The 23590-nt window shown below is 38.6% G+C and overlaps 1 pseudogene; it reads right to left on the bottom strand.

Annotated features, from left to right (window-relative positions):
• Nucleotides 1-3230: 3230 nt before the first annotated feature.
• Nucleotides 3231-23590, bottom strand: part of LOC131575543 (H(+)/Cl(-) exchange transporter 6-like) — a 76646-nt pseudogene continuing 56286 nt past the window's right edge.

Raw genomic sequence — 23590 nt, 5'->3', positions numbered from 1 at the left:
CCCATGCCATACTGTGTTAGACATTCAGACAACTGTGCTGATCACATATTTCCTCTTACTTTAATAGGCCTTTCAGGAATGAACAAGCATTCCCTTGTATACTACTATGGTTCCCATCATTTGATGGTCACACTTAATTAAGCACTATTTTAGCAGAGAGCTGGTTACACTTCATTTCATTAAGTGATTTCATGATCACCAGAGGTACACTGACAGCTCTTTTAGCTGCAGCTATATGAAAAGGGGCAGCAGAGACAACAGTAACATTTTGGAGCACTTCCTCATCAGTGATTTTCCATGCACTACTCTTGCAGAGCGCAGCTACATTGCCATTAACATTTAAATTTTTGGCTTAAGGCTATCTGAGCCTTGAGGTATGATAGACCATATCATATTACCAGCACCTTTAGCAATGTTGGTCCCTGAATCCTTAAAGTTATCATTTTTATATAAAGTAGATAGAAAGTAATTTCTTCATCTGTCTTCCCTCCTTTAGGTTTTTCTGTTCATAGTCAGCAAATAAATGTGATTAAAGGACAAAATCCTGTTTATAAAATGTGAGAAGGAATCAGTTGTGAAACAATGTTGAAAGGTTCTCCAGTGTGATAAGCCAGGCAGTTTAAAAACACTGGACAATTAACTCTAAAGTGTGTGTCACATGACAGGAAAAACATGACCAATGTTACATAATGGATATTGCACATACCTGTAAAACCATACGTTAAAGCCGCATGCTAGAAGAAACTTCTCACAACAGTTTATGTTCACTTATAGGGATATGTAATGCACAGATGGTTTAGTGTTTCTAATATGAAGGCAATTTCTGTAATTGAATTGAGAATTTTGCACAACTGTACTTCAGTCCTAGATCTAAAGTTCGGTCTGCCTGTGCTTTAAGACACATTTAAGAGGGAAAGAATGGTTAGGAAAACATCATCGTCATGGAGAGCGAGATGAAAGAGACAGATACGTAGTAAAAGCCAGAAATAATGCCAAAGACTTGAATTTTGTTATGAAGCCATTTGTCACAGAAGTTTGGGTTAAAAAATGTGAACATTGGTAAACTGTATCTTATATAAAATAGCATCTTTACTCTAGCTAGTCTTTAGTTCAAAATATGTGAAGAAATAGCTGAACATTCACTGTACACTAAAGCAGACGAAAAGAAAAAAGTATCTTGTGCTTAAGAGTCAAATGATATGGCTACTTGTTACTGTGATTCCTTAGAGACCTGTTCTATATAGGGATCATGAGAATGACATATTAATGACAAATTAATTGCTACCAATTTCATCTGTTCATACTTTCCTGTATGTATTAGGCTATAATAAATTGTGATGAGTTTGTCACTTAAGTCCAGAATATAAAGGAGCCACTACTTTCAGTCCTGGGAGGAATTCTCTTTTGTGTGTCTTCACAAACACATATACATTACAAAAAAACAAAACAAAAACCAAACCAACCAAACCAAAGAAACCATCATCTAGCAATGAAACTAGATACATAATAATGTATGGAAAAATGCAGCTTGCCATGCCCCACCCAGTTCACAACACAGTTATGAGAAGTTCCCTGTAAATTGTGTGAATTTTTGCTTAGAAATTACACTTGTACTAAAAGAGAAAAAAGTAAAAAAGCAACCCCACTATGATTTTTACAACTGGACAGCCCAAAATATTATTATAAATAGTTTCTATTCCTATAATATCTTTCACACATATACTCTTCACAGTACTTATGGTGGATTCACATCACTGTTCCAAATTTAAAGGCAGAGTAAATGATATGCCAAGCATTTAAGTGACCAGTTCAAAGTTGTGCAACAAGTTACTGTTATCCTGGCTGTCTCAAGCTCTCATAAGCTGCAAACTACACCCCAACTACAATTTACACTGAGTCATTTAGCCACAGACTTGCTAAGCAAAAAAAAATTACATTACTCAGGTCTTAGAAAGGTGATACTCTGTGTACTCAGTAAATCAAGGAAAAGGAAATCAGCAATGGGCTTTGAACCAAAAATGCAAATTCATGGCAAGGTTACTCAGATTTCAGAATCCCAGAGTCACACAGAATAAGCTCAGTTGGAAGGGACCCACAAAGATCATCAAGTCCAACTCCCAGCCCTGCACTGCACCATACCCAAGGGTCACACCATGTTCCTAAGAGTGCTTTTGGTTATCAAGGGAAGGTATTCTCACTGTCTTAAGAGGAAATCACCAGGGGTTTCTTGATAGTTCTGCTATCACACAAACCCTAATTCCTTCAGAAAGAACTTGTCATTTTCCAGGTAGGTGAGGCGTGGCTCAGTAGTGACAATGACTCTGCTACTAATGAGCAAAAGATTATGAACTGTAGCAGGATCTAAATAAACATCCATGTCCATGTCTCTTAGATGGATGATTTGCAGAGCATTTCTCATCCTGCTTCTGTCATATTTTAAATGGCCATTTAAAGAGCCTGTCTCATGTGACTTTGAGCATTTTTGGGCTGCCAGTTATATGCTTTAACTGGACTCTTCAGTTTTAAAGTTCTGTGCATTTTCTGTGGTACTACAAAAACAACATTATAATAAAAACAAATTCCTAAAGGGAAAACTAGAGAACATCCAACAAATCTTTGATTTGTAGGAGAGTCAGAGCTGCATGATTCAAATACCAGAAATTCATTTTCAGGAATTTTGGCAAGTTTTTATAACCAATAAATTATTACTAGTTTTCCTTGGTATTCAATATAACATTAATAGTGTGGATTCCTTCATACATGTTTGGTTTTAATGTCCAAATATGTGGGAATCCCTCTGGTATTTAACAGAACAAAATTAAACATCAAAATCATAAGAGGAAATCTAAAACATTTTCCTTTTTAATAGGCAGATACTCAGAGACTGAAGATTTAGTCTTCACTGAAAAGCTTTTCTAACATAGCTGCTGATGATGGTCGTGATATTTTTCAAGAGGCACAGACAGGGCATGACAAAAGCATTCTTGACATCCAGCTTTCCCATCTTATGTCTTCCATAAACATGTGAATTCTCATGTTGTCTCACAAGCATTTAAATTAATGAATTTTGCAGTCACCAAGCAGCTGAAGGAACACGTCTCTGGAGCTACAATCTCTCATGTCAACATACTACACATTTTAAGCATGTTTTGTCTGGAAGGAATCAAGTGGAAAAGCTCTGATTATGTTTTCCTGAGGAAGAACATGGGCTTGAAAACAAGTGACAAAGCCTAAGAAGGCATGCATGGCTTTGAATCGGGCTGCTCACTGGTATCAGGGATCTGTGGTGCCAGCTGGAGCCTGAGCCTCTCCTAAAGTAGGAAATGCATCAAGTCCTTCCTGCTGATCACCCCAAGCACTTGATTCTGCAGGTTCTACAGGATCCAGTAAGAACATGGATTCTCTCCCTGCTCCACATCCTCAATTATACCTAAAACATCAGGAAATACCATAGTAAAAGAACAACTTAAAATTTTTGGTAAACCATAAGGTTCAGTCTAAGTAAACTATTATGACTGGAATGTACTCAAATTTTAAAGACTGGAAAAGCAAAGTTGAGGTCCACTTTCTAAATCTAAGACTTTTCTGCTCTAAGATTTTACTTGAAAATAGTCAGTGACCCCAATGTTTATTAAGTTTTAAAACTTTTTATTGCTGCTATCTCATTACACAACCATTTATGACATTCTATAATATTTTGTAGTACATGCTTATAAAAATCAGTTCACATAGAAACATAGGCTTCAAGGAAGAGAAACAATCACATGGGTGTGAGAAGAGGGCCTAACAGTAGTAAACTCTGTTGACTGAAAATTATGAGGTCTTTAATGGTTTCTTGATAGCAACAGAGCTAAAGATCACTTTATTGCCAACCAAGCTGGTCTTTATAGAGCATGTAGTTGTTTACTAAGACTTTATTTTTCCCATGGTTCTACAGCATTATTCCTGTGACTTGGCCAGTTCTATCAAAGGTGTATTGTGCTTCCCAATTGTATGCTTCCCCAGACAGAGGAAGATTGAAATAAAGACATGATAAAACAACTTAAATAAACGCACAGCATAGAAGGGCACATCTCTTTACCCTCTCTCATTTACAGAACATACAAGACATTCAAAGACATTAGGAGGAAAGCAAAAGTGAAGAGGTTTCCTCTTTCTATACCACATATAATTTTGGTGTGAAAATCACCAACACGGGAAATCTTTGTACCCAGGAAATTCACAATGGCTATTTATGTGGATATCAGAAATTGATCTTTCATGAGTGGTAATAACAATTTGTTGAAAGGAATACTGAGCTTTGTTGCTTTGGGGATCACATCAGGTACCAATATGAAATGTAATTAAGTTCCATAGGTTTCCCACAATAAAAAAACTGTGTGGCCCAATGGCGCAAGCATTGGACTGGGCCTCAGCTTGAGCTGGCTTCTACTTCTATGTATGACCTCCTCTTGAACTTTGGAAAGCCATTTGTCCTCTCTTCACCGCAGTTTCTCATCTATTAAAAGGAAACTCTTAAACCAAACTAGATAATGTATATTAAAAGTATTGTGGGTTTTGTAAATCTTCTCTCCTTCTAGCTATTCTCAAAGCAAGGGATTTAGACCAGATGGATCTCAAATGAAGTCTCATCATCTTCACACATGAATAAAGGAGAGCAGATTTTTATATTTTTTTAAAGAAAACCCGGCTGAATTAGGCCTCTGACCTGGATTTCTCAGTGTCGCCCTTCTCAGTTTCAATGACTGGAAATTCACTGAGGCAGAAACCGCATTTATTTTGTTTATAATATATTTATTTTAGGCTTACTTTGTATACCAAACTTATTATTGCTTTTGGACACAGTATTTTAGTACAGTATTTAGGAAATAAATGTGGCGATGTCATAGCAGGGATTTAAAAAAAAAAAAGGAAAGGAAAAGAAATATAGTTTTATTTATAAGTTGATGTATAGGCACTGTACTGTAATGGAGTCTAAATCTCAAAAGTGTTGCTTTATATTTGCTTTATAGGACTATAAGAGCCAAATAATGACATTTAAATGATCTATTCCATTAACATTGTATCATTTTGTCAATCTGGAATGTATTTTAATCAAAAGCCCCCTTGAAATGGTCTCCTTTGTTGTATTTTCTTTTTGGCTCATTTTATCAACATCTGTTATGTTTATACAATATGAATTAAAACTTCGGAATGCTGTTTGTACTCAGCTACTTTTGTTGAGAATGTAACGTCCCAGGATTGGCAGTGTTTATGTAAATCAGTGCAGCTGACACAGCCATCATAAACAAATGAGAAAATATAACAAACACATTGTTCATGGAGGAAATGTTTGTTTTTAGAGTTGGCTTCAGTCTTACCAGATTGATGAAGAGTTGCTGATACCAGGGATCTGTAGTGCAGCAATTCAGCAGCATGGTTGGGTGCGACAGATTGGGCAGCTTCTCCACTGTTATCTGGAAAAGGCAAGAACTCATTTCTCTTTACTTCTATGCAGTGTATTAGAACCCAAGGTTCAAAAGATTCCTGGTTTGACTCCTAACAAAAAGACTCTTAGCAGAGCTACAGTGGCAGAACTTGTCCAAACTTTATAAATGCTTTTGCCAGTAAGACTTAAATTAGCAGCTGAAATTAGAGCACTCTTTAGTTTCAAATTTTTGTTTTCCTTTACTGTAACTGTATCTCTATAAAGACAATGTCAGTTGTATTGGCTCAGGGGTGAGGTTTTTAATGCTGTTAAAATTCATGCACTAAATGGTAATTACATGATAACATAGTGCAGAAAAATGCAACAGAACTGGTATCAGCCATCAGCTGAGTTTCAGCCATTTTCCACAGGAATACCTATTTGTATAAATAAATATAAAAATTAGTATACACTATTTATGTACTGCCACCTCATCACACATAACTGCCCTGCTCCTTCTTAACATTATTTTGCCAGCCACATTCCCCTGTGCAGACCAAATTTCAGTAATACATGATGACTTTCCAGTTGGGCCTGTATAAATTCCTAAAACTGCATTACTAATCTTCCCTTAGTAACTCACAATTTTCTTCCACTGTGCTCAGTGTTTACTATTCCTAAAAATCCATTGGTCATCTATCAAGGAAAAGAATGCTACATACTTTTCAAGTTTGAAAGCTTTTATAAATAATCATCATTCAGAGAGGTGCTATCTCATACTGAATTAAATATTATAACAATTCTGCTATCCGTAGAGAATTTGAGAAAGAGAAGACTGGAATGGCCTATCTGAACAAAGAAATTCTTTACCAGCAGTCTTGCACAACTTCCAGACTCTGAGTGGCATTATATTTTATGAGATCTGTCCCTGTAAGGTCTCTGGTCATCCTTAAATTTAAATTGCACCTGATCACTTCTTTATCTCAACCACATATGTTACATAATCTCTTCATTCATGGTGTACTCATCCTAAATCACCCAAATATGCTTATTTAACAAGGAAAGAACTGAAAGAAAAGAGGTTACCTTCTCATAGGAGAGCAGATGAGATGGGGAGAAAGACTCACCATTTGTCTCCTGTTCAAAGATGTGCTTATTCTCCAGGAGCATGCACAGCCTTAACCCAAAGTTAGAGCAGATGGACTACATTTATTATAATGGGCAAATTTTAAACAGCAAGTACACAATGCTTTAGCATCAGAGATATGATGACACCACAAGTACTGTGTGTAGGTTTGGTTCCTTGATATAAGAAGGACATCAAACTATTGGAGTGTGTCCAGGGGTGGGCAACCAGTACAGTAAAAGGCCTCAAGGACAAGATGTAGGGCAGTGGCTGAGGCTGCTTGTTTTGTTCACCTTGGAGAAAAGAAGGCTGAGGGGTGGATCCATCATAGTCTACAACTTCCCCAAGGACAGCAGTGGAGCAGGAGGTGCTGATCTGCTCTCTGATGGCCAGCAGTAGGACATGAGGAAATGGAACGAAGTTGCATCAGGAAAGTTAGGAAAAGATTCTTCCCTGAAAAAGTGGTTGGTCACTGGAACAGGCTGCCAAGGGAAGTGGTCATGGCAGAGTTTAAGGGCATTCGGAAGATGCACTTAACCATATTGTTCATTTTTAGGTAGCCCTGTGAGGAACAGGGAATTGGACTTGATAATCCTTATGGGCCCCTTCCAACTTGAGCTATTCTCTGATACTAAAGTATTAGTGGGCTGACGACACATTTGACTTTCCTAAACATCCAGCAGCAGCAGCAGCATCACACAGATGTTTTCTGATTTAGGTTTGGCATGTTAGATTAAAAAAATCACCTATCCTACATTCCTGACTTCTCCTTGACCTTGTCCTTAGCACGACCAGCTCATGAAGTGTCTAATTTGCACCCAACAAGACAATACCTATAATAAGCAAATACAATTATCTACATACAAGTAGGTAGACTGTTGTTGCTTCCCTCATCCTTCCTAATATTTACATTAAAACAAAATCTGCCAAAATTATGTCATATTTTAAATCATCAGTGAAACCTTTGTTCACAGTACTGCACTCTAGAATTGACATCTAATATTATTGCTGACTTAGTAATGTTAAAATGGAAATCTTTATAAGTTATATAATTTCAAACCTCTCTTCAGTGTTCTACCTTTCTACATTATACAGATAAAGCCTTGACAAGCAATATATTTAAAATTGCCATTTTTATCTTAGCATTTCCTGTACTCACACACACATACACACACTCCATTCATACTATCCAATTCTCAGCTTTGTCTTATATTTTGATAACAGACACCTTGGAGACCCCCACGAATCTTTTTGGTTTGTAGCATACTTAACATTGTGCTAGCCCTATTCTGTGATTACAGCTAGGAGCTAGGAGTTAGTTCAGAAGTACAAAGTTGTGCAACACACTGCTAAATTATGTGCTTGATGAACTCAGATGAGAGCAGACACCTAATCTTCATTAGGGCATCAGAAAAAATATAAATGGCATACTAAGTGACTTTTGTGATTGGATCACCAAGTATAAACTGGGAATTTTTCAACTGAATATTTCTGTGTCCAAAAATATTGTCTTATTCAAACCAAAATATGTAATAGGAATTTAGTAGTTTTAACATAAATGTCTCCTAGGAAAGATTAGTCTGCTTCAAGATGTTGTAAGCACTCCACAGCAGAAAATTTACTGGGCAATGAGGTCTTTAAGAACTTTAATGATTCCATGACTCTATGATTATAAGAAAACATGCCTGCCTGATCCAAAAGAACCTAGGGACTGGATATGGAAGAACTAGGTTCAAGTGGTTTATTATGAAATGCCATTTAAAGCAAGATATTCTGTGAGAATCTTCCTCTGCATTTTTGTACAGATTTGGAACACACATTTGAAGAAAACTATTACATCACCTCCACCTCCCCCAAGTTAACGTTGGAGAGAAGACCCCTTTCTCCTGAAATGGTCAGATGTTTTACTATGCAGTCTTGAAATCTGCATTTTTTCAATGACTTTGGACTCTCATCTAAGGTTCTGTAAGGGATTTTTTTAAATAAGTATGCCTGTGTGACAATAAGCTGTGGAAGAACATCAGTTCTGAAGGAAATTTGTGGCGCAGCCAGAAACACTAGGAGTCTGTCACCTGCTCCCAAATTTAAAGCACATCCCATTCACAGGACAAAGAAGGCACTGGGTATTCTTCCTAACTATTGAAATTTTAGTTGTCTCAATTTAATATCTGACTGGCTTTGGTTTTAATAGAATCTCTTTCACATTACTAAGATGAGTGCAACACTGCAGCAGAGCAAGTGGCTGAGCAAACACTTTGCCCTGGGCTCACATCTCCCCTCCTGGGAAAGTCACTGATCTTCCCTAAGCCTCCCACCACATGCATGCCAGCACATGGGCATGTAGCATAGACAATTAATGGACTTGGTTTTGAGGACAATGGTGAGAACACACTAAAAAGACATGCTACTACAGGCAAAACCTATTCCATTCAGAGTACATTTGGAGGAGGAAACAGAGAAAAACACAATATATTCAGAATGTGTTCACTGCAGCAGGAGGGTGTAGAGAAGAAACTAATCCAGTCATTCCCTATGAATTGCCTTTTACACATTACACATTACACACACATTACACATTTACACACTTTGTTTTGTGGGACTCTAAAGGTTCATATCTACAGTCTTTCACAAAAAAAGGTCTGTAATCATTCTAAGAGACATAAATACACAGATCTAAATTCTGCTCCGAGATCATTGTGGACAGTTCCAAGAAGTCTACTTCAAGAATGATCACTGGGCCAGAAATACTCCCAAGACTTTAATCCTAACATGTATAGACAGCAAGTGTGAAAGTTATGATCCACCCTGATCCTCAGCCAGACTCTCTATGCTCAGGTCCAAAACACTGTTCAGGTCTGTCTGTAGTCCAGACTGCACCATTTTCCACTTGAACATGATGCTGGAATTGAGAAAACAGTAACATTCACCATGAGCTGAAAGAGCAGAAACATTTGCTCATCACTGGTGGTTTGTTGGCTGGTTTTGGCAGCTTGCGATTTGCTCGGCACCGCTCTTAACTAAACCCAGCAGGGAGTCACTTAACAAAACTTTGAAAAGTGTGAGAGAAATTTGAATAGTCAAAAAAAAGCACACACAAACACAATGAAGGAAATCGTTGGAACATTTCTGATAAGATTCCAAGCCTATTAAAAACTGCCATATTCTGGAGAAAAATGAACATACATTATTTCACTTGGACTTCCAGAAGTCAGGCTTCAGAGGTATAACAACATCATTCTTTGATGTTACATACAACATCCTTTCTATCACATCATCAAGCCTTAGAAAGCAGACCAAACATGTTTCTTGCACTATTTTGTGAGGTTTAACAGGAAGTGCTAGGATTCAGACTTGGACTCTGCAATTGTTCGTTTACTTTTTATTTATTTAAGAAGGAGGAAAACTCTTAAGTAGGGAATCTCATTTCAAAGATACCCTGGCAAGGCATTGCAGTAGTTTCATATGCTCTATCTGTTATAAAGCATGCATCATGAAGATACACCTAATTAAGATAACACATTATTATCCCAATATCCACATGTCAGTTTTGGCATGGAAGTCAGGAATGAAAAGTATCTGACAGCTGATTGTGTCACTCTTTTTGTCAAGATGGCCAATTATCTGAGGAAACTACAAATTCTAAATATTGGGTGAGTGACATAAAAGGAACTACAGCTCCAAAGTAGTTGCAAATGTACAGAAGGAACATTAAAAGGTGATGCAACTGGCAAAAGCATTCAGGACAGGACTCTCCTAAAGTGAGTGGATAAAACAGTACCCAAAGGGACAAGAGGAGGAAGGAGGATTAAAGAGCATAAAGCATAATTTTTTGTTTACTTTTAGAAAACTTTAGGCTTATTTCTCCCGCATTAATCCACCAAAAGTACTTGGTTTTTTTGCCTTTTCTTTTTTTTCTTTTTTATTTTTTTAGCTGATTTTATCTGTTGTTTTGGCCAATATCCAAAGCAATCATTTGCCTGACTTCAAATAGTGTTGTGCTTTTTTAAACTTGTAAAAAAAAGAATATTCTGCATATGGTGAGCTAGACAGTAGATAAGGACTAGGTCATCACATATCAGGAACCATTTTAAATTAACCAAGTCTTCATCTTGCACAATAAAATCTCAGAGTTACAGGGTTGTTTCAGGTTAGGCAGACTAAATCATTACTGTTCACTTAATATTTCGTTCTTCAAATGAAGAGGGAGCATTGCATGAATTTTTGGCATTTTACCTAAAAGATGATAAAAAGGTCACTATCAAGTACTAGGCTGAGGTTTTCCAGGACAAAGATCAAATTCCGTCTATGCTACAGCTTTTAAAAGGACTCTGAACAAATATTTAGTATCTGCACCTCAGTTTTCAAATGTACAATACAGAGATTTCTTCTACATCAGAGCTATGCTTTGAAGTTAATACTCATTACTTAAGTTTCCAGTTGTCAAGTTTTATGGGCAATATCATCAGTGTGAATGAGCAGACAGCAAGACCAGAGCCTCAACATGAAAATGCAAAGGCAGCTGATAATAAATTGTAAATGCTAACTATTTTTCAGACCTGCAGAAGGGCTAGATTTTAGAAATGTATGAAGACTCAAAATCAGATTTGTATTTCCCTACAAGCTGGCTTGCTACTAGGCAGATTTTCAATTCCAGAGGAGCCTACCACACATTTAAATGGCAGGACAAGTATGTGATCAGTCTTTCCATTCACACACCAGTGTTCTCCGTGCCTATATTTGATTTCGACATTTAACAACACTCTGCACTTGCCTAAAAGCCACCCACATGCTGCAGTGCGGCTGCATACGTTTTTAATTTGGCTTTTTGGGTTAGCACACAGCCTCTGCAACACTCCAGTTTTCCCTGTAAAGGGCTCCATCACAAAATTCCTACAGCACCTGCACTATTATTTGTAAGGCCAAACAGACCTACTTATTTAAAAGTATCAAATAATGTTGTTCTTTGGAAGAAACTTTTCGCACTTCGGATGTGAAATAAAACCACTGCCACAGACTCTATAAACCTTCCTCCATCTGTGTTATTCATGAGCTACAGTGCCCCAGGACCCTGACAATGCATGGGAGGATCATAACGTCCAGGGCTTTTGTTGAAAGTACTGAATTCCATTTATTTAAATAGGTAAGATTTCTGTATAGTGTACCATTGAAATAAACTAGAGCAGCTCTTCAAAAGCAGGAGGCTGGACAGTAAAAACAATCAATGTGCTGACAGACTCTACCCTCTAACATGAAAACCAAGTAATCACAAAGGCACTTTGGTATTGCTGTCAGATATTGCTGTCAGCTCCCTAGTCTGCACACCTCAAAATAGTTTTCAAGTCCTTAATGTGTTTCCCCTCTCCTTTTTTCTTCATTGCTTGCTGAGTTCAGACAAAACCTTCAAACCACTGCCAAAGGTGTTTCTAGCTTTGATCAGACCTGATAGAATCACCCAGAACTTACAGCAAAGGCACATTGAAAAGGAAGGGGGGATGTTGACCATGGTCCTCTGGTAAGAGACAAAACTCCATTTTTATCTCCATTTATTGAATGAACTTAGCAGACTTCTGTGTTTGATTGAGTAACTTTGCATTCTTGTGATCTAAACTTAGCGATCTCTCCACAACAGTGCCAGAAAGAGAAGGCTCTCAAACAATCTTTCAAACCCATATCAGTTATTTTGAAAGTGCCAACACCAAGGCTCTCACAATATTAAGGTAGATATCACTAGTTCAGTAATCAATTTATGAATTAAATATTTTGGGTCTCCATTCATTTTTAACTTTCCTTTCTCTAAGCTGTTGCACCACATCACTACTGAAGGCAAGTACCTTTCCTCTTGCTAAGGAAAATAAAAGTATTACCTTATTAAAACAGTGTGTGAGGACTGTGAGCACATGTGCACACACACGCCTTGAGAGCAGTGTTTCATTAGTCCCAGCTGGGAGTGCAGATTAAAGAAAAATGCCAGAAACCATACCTACAGTCTGACATATCTATGATATGTTGCAATGCCTGATATGTTCTGTGGGAAAGGAGATCTATATGCTATACTCAGTTTCACTGAAGTGCTTGGCAGAAAACATTCCTGACTCACAACAGTGTCTGTGCACTGGACTGGCCAGAGGGGAGTCATACCTAATAAACTGCCATAAAATACACATACACACTCCACTCTGGATCATTGATTTCACTGCTAAAGGATGTTACTGTGTATTACAGCTTTAAGTTTTCAACTTTGTCATATTTTCTAAACTCTGATCTCTTCAATTTACTTTCAGTTATGTGACATTCCCCTTTAGCAGAGCGAAAGCATGCATTAGCTAAACAATGTGGTTTGGATTTAGCGTTCCCATGCATCATTGTGAAAATGTTTGTCTCAGCAATAGTGTCATAATTGTTACTGGGAACAGCTGCTCTACTATGTCTTCTGATTGAGGAGAGCAGAGTATCTCCCCATATCACCTCACAAGCAGGGAATCTAAAGCAGGACCACTGAGTAGAAGTAGTTCATGAGCACACACTGTTCTGTACCTGGCTTCCTTCTACCACAAAGGGAGCAGAAAGTGCAGGAGCACAGCAAAGAACATCAGCAAAATAAATATTGCCAACAGAAATGAAGTTTGGCTCCCTCCTCTGGCAGTTCCTCTGGATCTGGACCAGGGACTAACCTGAGGCAGAAGTCCTCCTCGCTCAGGTGCAGCTTTCTGGCAGTTCAGCTCCATTAGACATGACATCCTTTGAGCGAGAATTGGAGCAGGGAGTTTGCTGCTGATCAAGCGGATGTTTAATATCTCCCTTGAGTTTCTGAAGTAGAAAGATGTAACTCTCAGCATTCTTGCCAGCGCTCCCAGCCCCACTGAAGTCAGTTTCCACATCCAGATCTACAAGAGCGCTGGAGTCCCGCTGGGTTCGCTGGGAGCATCCCAGCGGCAATGCTGTGCTCTGCAGGCCTGTGCAGCTTGGCTCAGGCCAGCTGGACATTTTTAAGGAAAGCTTACAAAACACATTTGTGTGATTACACAGAACAGCAAGCTTTAACTCACCTTTCAGAACAAGACCTTATTTTAAGATGGATTGAATCTGTTTTCCAGGGTATTAGACCTTTTGAAATTCTTTGGATGGGAAGCCATGTTTTCAGTCAATACAGTCTTGCATACAAGACGTACATATATAACGAACAATCATAAAACCATAGAATGGTTTGGATTGCAAGAGACTTTAAACATAATCTAATTCCAGCCCTACATAGGCACGGACATCTCCCATCTTGGGGAGATTTGGTCCAAGACCAATCCATCCTAACCTTAAATGTTTCTAGGGATGGGGCATCCAACCATGATTAAATAGTTTGAACAAACATGGTAAAATAAAAGGATTTTTGACAACTTTACGTTCAATATTTTATTTAAATTTCTTTTTGGCTTCAAAGTACCTATTTCAATCAAGCGCAAATGCTGAAGTTTCAGTAAAATTGATGGGTGGGAAGAGATGGGGTTTCCTAGGTGAAAAAATACACACAAAATGCAAACACAATGCAAAAAATGTCACATCCCCTACAGAAGTAGCATAAAACCAAGTTTTACCCATTTATGCTTAGGCAGTTTTATTCCGTACAGTCTGCTTACCATCAGAGATATTGTGGTTTCTACATAATTACTTTATCCTAGTCAAATTAAATCAAGGAAAAAAAAAGTTTTCCTTCAGCTAAAATATAGACAAACAGAATGCAAAGTAATGGCTAACAGCTGTGTAGGTAAGAGTACAGAGGCAAGCACAGGGAATCCAACCCTCAGCCTGACAGGAAGAGAGGTACGGTATGGTACGGATCTGAGAGCCTCAGGCGTGAACAAAATGGCTTATTTGTTATGGTAAAATTCCCAAACAGGCTACTCAGTGGTATTTGTCAGCCTAGTAGTTTCTCCAGGAAAATTGTCTCCCAGCTGTGTTCAAGGCAGAAATTAAGATTGCTGGGCAGCATTCCAGCTTTTGACTCTCTTCACCATTTTTCCTCAAAGGACATAGAGGGGACAGATCCTGGTCTAACAGGACACCAGTGTGCACCTGCTTTACTTCAATGAACACCAGGATGATTGAACCACAGTACGGAAAAGCTGCTCCCTAATTTTCCTTGGCAAAAGTGAAGGCAAAGGCAAAAAAGGCCACCAACACCAGAACAATCCCTGGGAGGAACATGGTATTCATCAGTCACAAATATGCAGGAAAACTACTTGAAACAAGGAATAAAGAGCATTCCAGAAAAAAAGCACCTAGGTAGAGAGCACTGTCATCCATTACACATGCCTGTAGAGGGAAGCAATCAGAGGATGCAAAGCATGGCAACAAAGATGTTGCTGCTGACCATGGAGTATCATCACCCTCCTGTTATATCCCAGGCGTGTCCACAGACAGGGAAAAGAAATTCATTACCTACAGTTTTTCTCCTCAAATCCTCCATGTCTTCTGGTTTTACTGGGCTTTACATTATGAAGTAAACCTCTGGCAAAGAAGATGGAGCAGCAAAACACAAGTGATGATATGTTTAATCTCTTCATCATGTCAGAGAACCACTTCATTGCCCCACAATGGCCCTGCACCAGTACATTGTAACATATGTGGAAATGAAAAAGTAGCTCTTTTTTTCTGATTTGGTCTCATAGAAATTAGGCAGAAGCATAACTCTTATCTTTTCCCATTGGAGGAGGATCTGGAGCCACAGTTTAGAGCAGCCAAGACAAAAGAGAGCCAAGGGACCTCCCGACAACTCCTCAATATGCATTTACAGCCTCATACTGTTTCTCTGGCAGAAACGGCCTGGGAAGGAAGGCAGTGGTCCTATCCTCAGGTCACTCTGAAGAATGAATTCCACCTAGCCAGGAGGGCATGTCATTGAAGGCATGACATTTATAGCTCTCAGCAGACTCAGGACTAACACATTCATAACAGCCCAGCTCAGCTGCAGTCACTGGGGGGCAACAGGGGAGGCATTTCAGCTGCAGTGCAAAAGAATAGCCTGTTTTGTTCTGATGTGCAAGTATCATTACTACTGTGGGAGAAATGAAGGGGGGCAGCCAGTCCCTCAACCCACTGCACACAGTAAGTCGATCATCCCCATCAATGCATCAAGTTCAACAGCCACACGTTCCTCAAACTGAACTCTGCAAGGGTTTCCCAGGCATGCACAGAGCTCTGACTGTGGCAAAGTGTCAAATGTATTACTCTAAGGAGATCTTTGTTTTGGAAACTTGCTTCACAGCTACAGATTGCTTCCTCTTTAACAATTTTAAAGCCAAGAAGTTTTCTTTAGTAGTTGATTTTGTTCTTATTTTCTACTGCTTGCTCAGCTGGGGAAGATAACAGCTTCAGATTTAGGTCACCCATGGAAAAATGTGTTTGGTGATCTCATTTTGATCCCCAGTGGGTAAGCATCCAGATCACAAAGAGCAGGAGAAAAATCTAGCCCCATTAGGCAGATCTGGAAGAGAGGGGGAGGCACGTCTGTGATTTTATTAATAAAATTGGAAAATCTGTGTGCTACAGGCCAACACTAAGGTGCATTTGTAGGCCCATGCAAATTCCAGCCAACATCACTTGGCCACCGTCCTTGCTTTTGTAAGAACTGACACTGACCTTTTCTCTTCAAATGGGTCAGAATCATTCATATGTGTTATGAAACATAACAACGATTCGCCCATGCACAGCAACTTTCATTGTTACAATTTCCAAGTGTGGCCAGGTACTGAATAACTTTTATATTTGGACCAAATTTATAGCGTTTTATCCATTCTTATTTCATGAGAAAAAAATGGTACAAAAGAACATAAAAATGAGAATCATTAAAAAATTATGAGCTGCCACTGCCTTCATGCAAGCTTAGCAGATTGTTTGTTTCTTTCCCTTCATTAACTTGTTACTCCATTCTTTTTAATAAAAATATTTTAGTTCCAAAGGGAAAAAAAAATCCAGCAACCATATTTGAGAATCACTAATTACATCCAAGGCAACTCTCAACAAAAACATCAAGGCAATTAGTTTTTACATCTTCCCCACGACACCCTTTTAAGATATGTCAGGCAAACCACATCTCCTCCACTTTAACATTATTGATGTACAAAATGGGTAAATAACCTGCCATTTTTATGCTGTGGTCATGTCATGCCCATATGGGATTTCCTTGAGTCTCATAGGGTAAGAGGTTGAACAGTACCCTTCTCCTTAAAGAAGTTCACAGCATTTGTCATCGTGGTCTTAAGAGTTACGTGCTGCAAGAGCTGTAATTTTATGAGTAAGATGGAAAACCTAAACCCTAACTGCTTCTGGTCATGAATACACAAATTCCATGACACATTACTGGAGATTTGTTTCAGCGGATGACTGCAGGGCATTCCATTCCCAGTGTTGGTGAGAACAGCAGAACAGCAAAGTCACCTGTGGTCCCTGCTGGGGATGAGGCACCCAGAATTCATCATGAAAGTCCTCAAGCCACTAGGCAAACACTGGAGCAAGAAGGGGTGTTGTCAGAGTACCCCAGAACACAATCCTTGCTCCCAGACAACCTCTTCATATGTGTTTCACTGGAGTGAGGTACCAACTAGCCAAAAAAGCTGTTTGGTTCTTCTTTGTCAACCATTTATAATATTATCTTGGTTTTATTCAAAGCAGTCTAACAACAGCTCATTCATGCTGTGAGTGACAGGGAAACAAACTTCTTCCTTCATCCCTTTAAAAGGCTCCACCAGAATGTATCATGGAAGAGCTCTGAGGATTGAGAAAACCACAAACCTAACAGAATTTTCAAGGAGCATCAGCATTTCTCTACAGGCACCTCTCTTTGGAGTGTCCTAGTATCAGCCTTCCTTTCCTCCTTTCTGCTTCCTCCAACACCAATTTGCTCTGCATTATAAAGCATGACAGTATTTACATGAACTCTGCATATGCCTCAGCAGCCTGGGCCTGTAAAGTGAATTTTAAAGGAACTTTGGCTGTAGCTGTTGCTAGTGTGCTTTCTAGTTTTAGTGCTGTGAACAGCTGAGAACTAAAAAATCACACTAGTTTATACTCTGTAATATCTTCAGACTGGTACATACTGCAGACTATCACTCAGAAATTTAGGTTTTAGGGCCTTAGCACATTTTGTATTCATTATGTTTATGATAACATCACTGTGAGGAAACAAGTATATGCATCATACACAAGTATACAATACTGCACTTATTGATGTTATTACTCCTCCAGGCTACTGAAACCCAAACAATTCCTACTGTACAATTCTCATTGCAAGCAGATATTTGTCTTCCTAAAAGGTTTATACAAACTGTTTCACTTGTCACTGAAGCAAGTTCACAATTTTTATTAAATATTCACTCAGCTGCTGGTAGTTCATCCTTGAAAATTTGTTAAAAAGTAGGCGAATGGGCAAGTCCTAATCAAATCTCCACCAATGATGCACAAGTAGTTTTTTTTCCATCATCCACATTGACAGGAAAAAATACTTTTATCCTATTTGCTGACAGGTAGGTCCAAGTGTTGTCATGCAGTTAAGGTGATAAAACAAGTGGATAAAAAAAGAACTCTGTACAAGAAAAGATGTAGAATGCTACAGCCATTCAGGACAAATGAAACCATGAAAATTATGAAAAATTATAATATTACAAAACAAAACTGTCCATGTGTTTTTATTACATGTGTCCAGTTTTATTGTTGTTTGAAGCAGAATTCATAGGGCTTTGCTGTAGGAACTCCAATGCAGCAGGAAGTGCATATGCATCTTCTCTTTTCCTCTAGGATACTCAAGGTGGAAATTAAGTCACTGCCTCTCCCACTCATGACCCACCATTCAAAGGACAGTCTTAATATCCCTTCCTAAAAAGATGAATTCACTCTCGCTGTCATATGAAATATAGTACCACAAATACTTCATTTATCAGGAGATTTTATATGCCTTTTGAGAGTGCCCCATATGGCAAGGATTCCTTTAGTCTGATTCTTGTTTACCCTAGCATGTTACTTCCAGTGACTTTGTTGCTTATCTTGTCTGTAATATGATTTATGTTAACTCATTTCCTGTAAAAGCATACACTAATAAAATGAAAAGAAAATGTGGAGAAAGAGCTGGCCAGCTTTGAATTGGCATGGGAAATGTCATGAGTAACTGGATTCAAATCCTTTTAAATTACTGTTTCAATGAACCTTTAAGGCTCTGAAGGGCATTTTTCCCTTTTTCTGCTGTTCCCATAAGATCATTTCATAGTTGCTGCTTCCATAAATTCCTGATGCAATAGATGACCTTGTGCTAAAAGGGCCTGGGTCCTTTCTTTAAAGGACACCTGCTTTTCATGCTAAAGAAAAAAAGTTTTGTATATATCTCAAATAATCTTCACAAATAGATGCTTAAAGAAAAAAAAAGTTTATAAATAGCCAGAAACATCACATGACATCAATTTGATAGCATTTTTACCTTTTAATAGCTCCCTGGAACACCTCTGCATGTTGTAGCTTGGGCCTGCAAACCACTGGGAGACGGCCATGACTTGTTTGACTTTGCAAGAAGTCAAGGCAAGGAGGCAATGTTTTCCTTCAGGTGGAGGGCTCTGACAGCAGGCTCCATGACATCCCTGGCAGAGGACAATTCCAGGTTCAACCTGAAAGACACAAAGCAGACAGCTAAAAGTTTACTTAGTAAACAGGAAATGGCATACTGCACCACGTTAGCATTTGACGAGTTTATAATGTGTTAGTAAATTACTTCAAGATGGAAATCAATCTGCTTTATTTGCAAATGTAAAAAAAAAAAAATTAATTACCCAATAAAAGTGCTTATCAAGCACTGCCTTGCTTTGTGTGACATATGTGATAAACTCTACCATATGCATGACTTGGTCATCCTAGGCAGGATGTTGTAAGACCCATTTATCAATTTGCATGACTGTTCATGTTAAAAAAAGGTTTTTAATCTGAGCTGAAATCCTCTGGAATTCTGGATGATATCAAATAGATTAAAGTTAATCACTTTGGAGAAATTCAGGCGTATGCTTATCATTGCAATAGGGTTGGTTTTTTGCAGCGGTAGCAACTAGAAAAATTTCCCTTTCAAAGATAGCTGACAAACCATATACAAATTCTTCCAGTATTTTCTAACAATTTTCAGGTTCTAGGCAAAGTTTCAGGAAATATGAACATACACAACTGAAAAACATGTACCCACTATTTCTGATACTTGGGTGAAATGGAAAATAAAGATACTTTCTGCAAGATTTAAGAGTAATTTCTATAGAATTATAGTAGGCCAGAATCTTACAACTGAAATCAATGAACTGCTCTAGTTATAAGCTTATTTTATAGTTTCTATTTTTTTTAAAAAGCCCATTAATTATTCTGACTATCATCTGGACATGTCATAAGCCAGAACCTCCTGGTCAGACACAGGCTGACACAAACCACAGGCAGAGACAACTGGAGCATACATTTGCCCACATCCTGTTTTACCATGGTACCTTTCATCCCTGTGGTAAAAGTAACTCTTTCCATATGTTATTAATTATTGTCCTCCCTCCTGACAGACACGAGGTTGTTTTTTCAAGCCAATTATTCTGATGGTTTGTTATATGAGCACCTGCCTAAGAGTAAATGAGCTGAGAAGACAATGCACTTCATAGGTGGCACCTACAGAGCTGAGACAAGCTGCTTCTTCTAAACTGGGATGGATTTAAATGAATCCCAAAAGAGAATAGTCTTATGTGCATCAAAACACGTCATACCCATCCCCAATTATATGAGACAGACTGCAAGCAATGAACATTTGGAACATCTTATTACAGAGCCAGGACCAGGAACACCAATTTATGGAAAAAATGAACCTCTCTGAACTGCATTTTGTTTCTGAGTTAAAATGAGCAAATTACCTTGCAAATCAAAGTGGCTGGGTGCAGAATTTAGTATCAACTACTGAAAACAAAATTTTAAAATCCCCAAGAGATGAGTATTTTTCATTCTTAACCTCACTGAATGCTACCAATTAATGAAGCACAAGTGCTGAAACTCAAAGGGAACCATAGATGCTGACATGCTGCTGTCAGAACTGTGCCACTGTGGCTGCTTGTTGTATAAAACACTCCACCAAAGGAATTTCATTGTTCCTAAATGAGTAGATTCCTGTTCATCCTCTGCCTCTTTTCCATTTCCATAGGCCAGATAAAAATCTATATTTGCCTGCCTTAAGCTTTGTCTAGAAATATGATAGACCTAGCACAGTGAACACAATGTGAAAACATGATTAATGGTAATAGCTACTTCCTGAGTCACGTGAACTATGTACAAACCCCAAATGGTTTTTAAATAAGAGTAATGTGAGTACTGCTTAATTCCAGCAATTTCTAGAGTGTATTTCTTAGCAGAGTGTAGATTTTCAGTCTTCACAGCTTCACAGTTTTTCTCTATTGCATGGAAAGTAAATATTCTAAGTTACTGCAGAAACTTATGAAATATCCTTATGTTTTGTCAAATCAGCCACTTATAAAAATGTGAGGGATATATCATTATATGCTTCTGTGACCTTGGTTTTGTCTAGGATTATGGAGTGTGTGTATTGCCTACATCCACTATCCACCTTGCATTATCATCAGTGAGCTTTTGCAGAGGTAAGAACACACTAAGGGCTGTGCTGGTTCACTGCTCATCATCAGGGACATTTCTTTCATAAAGTCTTCTGTCTGTCGGTGTCAAGAATAACTTTGCTTTGGGGGTGTAGGAAACAAGCAGGCAAAAGAGTTGCTTTATGAAAGACTGTTACAAGGGCAAGGCATCTTTAAAAAAGAATTGGCTAAAGAAAGCCTTTATCAATAGATTGCTTCTCAGGTAAACACCAAGCCAAACTGTAGTTGCACCTATAGGATCATAGGAATCAAGGATTGTTCAAGTCAGAAGGGATCTCAGCAATTCTCTGGACCAGCCTCCTACTGAAGGTGGACTCAACCATGAGCTCAGACAACGTGCTTGGCCAGCTCTCCTGTCAGGTCTCAAAGACTTCCAAAGGATGAAGGCTGTGCAACCACCCCAGGCAGCCTGTGCCACTGTCCTCATGGTGGGAAGGTATTTCCTCATATCCAGTATGAACATCTCATTTCAACTTGTGCCATTTTTCCTCATCCACCATGCCCCATTGTGGAGACCATGGCTCCATGTCCTCAGTGAGCTCCAGTAGTTATGGGGGTGAGGAGGAGGGGACACACTGTTGGGAGCCTCCAAAGCCACCTCATCTCCACGGTGAACAAGCCCCAGTTGTGCAGCCTCAGAGCATGAGTGGTCCTGACCATTCCAGTTTGTCCCCATCTACAATTCTGTTGAAAGCACACTCCACTGTCTCCTGCAAGTCATTTATGGAAATGTGAAACAGGCCAGTTCTAGTGATAGACCCTGCAGTGCTCCTCTAGTTAGGCCTCCAGACAGTGCATGACCCATTAATCAGCACCCTCTAAAGCAAACCACCCCACCAGGTATTTTACCATCTGGTTGCTCAGCCTCTAGACTGAACACATTGGATACAAGGATATGGTGCAAAACAGTGTCAAAAACCTTGCTAACCTTCACAATCACAAGCTTTGCCCAAATGCCTCCCAAAGGACACTTTGCTCAGCTGGTGAGTGCCACTGATGCTGCATGCTTGTGTTGATGCAGCAAAACCTTGGTTTCGAAGCACAGTTTCAAACAAGGATATTTCATTTACCATGCTGAAAATGCCTTTTTATGGAATAATGAAGGGTACTTACATTTGGATTTTATCAAGTAGGTCAGTCTTACTTTAATAAATTTACTTCAAACAGAGAACTGTAGCCACACTACAGAAATAGATCCAGTGTAAATTTTTCTTTTATAGGACATGTGAGAACATTTTCTCCCAAAACATAATTCACTATCATAGCATAATGTGTTAAGGTATTAAAGCTATTTCACCAAAGTTATGATACCCAGGTTTCAGGTTGCTTTCAAGACCACATCCATGGGGCTGGATATAACATGGAACAAAGGCAATCTGCCTTATGATCTAACTAAAAGAGTCATTTGGTAAGAAGCCAACATCCCTGAATGGCAAACTGTCTTGAAATGATTCATGAAAATCTAGTTCAGACCCTGTTGCTATTAAATCCAATGGAAGTTTTCCCACTGAAATAAATTGTTAAGGATCTAACCATAACAGATCTAATCATAACATGGAGGTTTCCTTAGACAATCTGCAGTACAAGAGAACTTTTCTTCAAATAGATTTATTCCATATTTTATGTAAGTTTCTAATGAATAAAAGGACTTAAAGGTGGGTGGGAGAGAAGCATAATCCTAATTCAAACACGTGACAAGGATTAAGGTACATGAGAACACAGGCAATGCTGCTTGCTTGGATTTATTCACAGACTTGCCTTCATCTGCTTTAGGCTGTTTCTCCCCATTTTTTCTTTCTGCACTGATAATGTTTACCCATTGACTCGCCACAGGCCATCCTGCTCAGGACAGCCCTAGGCTTTATTTGGGCTTCTTGTAAACCACTGTTTTACTGCCCTGACTGACCACTGCATCTTGTATAAATAGTTCTCAGGAGGATGTTTTGGGGGTTGCTTAATACTTGTGGTGGTTTTTTGTCTGAGTATGGTCAGAAGTTTGAGCAATAAAGAGGATGGGCTCATTAGCTAAGGGAAACATCTCAGGTTGGAGGATGTTAAAATTGCTAATCTGTGTTATGAACATTGGCAAGTATTAGAGTTGTTCTGTTCTAGTCTCCACTATTCATGCATTTTCTGAGACTAGAAAGTTGTTTGTTTTTTAATACATTTCATTTTGCTGAAAAAATGGAGTATTCATTCTAATATTGAACAAGCCACACTGCTATTATGACCTGTAGCTGCTACTACATTATAAATATAGTATATTTATATTAGCTTTCTTACCGTCTATCACCTTTAAGGTTACCCCACTGTGAACAAACTCACATCACAGGAAACTGCTTACATTTAAATACAAATTCTTTTCTTCCTTGCCTAAAAGTCATAAAAAAGATTTCTACATACTTG

Source organism: Poecile atricapillus, chromosome 2 (genome assembly GCF_030490865.1).
Source record: "Poecile atricapillus isolate bPoeAtr1 chromosome 2, bPoeAtr1.hap1, whole genome shotgun sequence".
In the NCBI taxonomy this organism is placed as follows: Eukaryota; Metazoa; Chordata; class Aves; order Passeriformes; family Paridae; genus Poecile; species Poecile atricapillus.
This window is presented reverse-complemented; position numbering and strand designations above follow the sequence as displayed.